Here is a 784-nt window from a genome sequence, read left to right on the forward strand (position 1 = left end):
AACATGTTTGAAAAAACAAAAAGTAAAACCCAAATTAAGGCTAAATGAGTTTATAGAAAGTGATGAAGAGGAGCTGCTGCTTCAAAACCACCAGAAATGTTAAATATCTGATGATCGATCAGCTGATCAGTTTTTTTTGTAGAATTTTTGCTGCTTTATAAAACTTCTGTTATTTAAATGATTAATTTTGCTGTTTTGATCATTTTTAAGCATCATCACAGAAGCTTTATAATAATAATATCAGTTTTTATAATCCAACAGACTATCAGATCATATTATGACCACCTGTGTGTCGAGATTAAAACATTAATTACTAATTTGTTAATATTTTTGTAATTTTCTCCTGTGATAAAAATATCAGCAAATATTTGTATATCTTTACTTCTGAACCTCTTTTAACATTTTTTCACATTATGAATATTTTCCAGCTGCTCTAAGATTTCTACAGGCTGCATGTAGAAATTTACCTTTAAAACTCCACAAGTTCACACAGACAGATGTTTACAATCAGTTTATTGATTTACAGACATTAAAGTTACAGAGAAACATGAAGGAAATATTTTCAACTTGGAAATGTTTCTTTGAATTTACCATGAAGGTCAGAAATCTAAACTGTGGTTTGTTTGTTTGGAAAAATATGAATATAATGAAGATTCTGGACACATTCAAAGCTTTTTCTTTTTTCACCCAAACAGTTTTTTGCTGATTTATATGAATTGTAACATGAGAGTAAATTACAGAAAGAGAAAATGTTTCATCCAACATGAGAGCAAAGTTCCTCAAA

The sequence above is a fragment of the Poecilia formosa genome, unplaced genomic scaffold (genome assembly GCF_000485575.1).
Source record: "Poecilia formosa unplaced genomic scaffold, Poecilia_formosa-5.1.2 Scaffold1138, whole genome shotgun sequence".
Lineage (NCBI taxonomy): Eukaryota > Metazoa > Chordata > Actinopteri > Cyprinodontiformes > Poeciliidae > Poecilia > Poecilia formosa.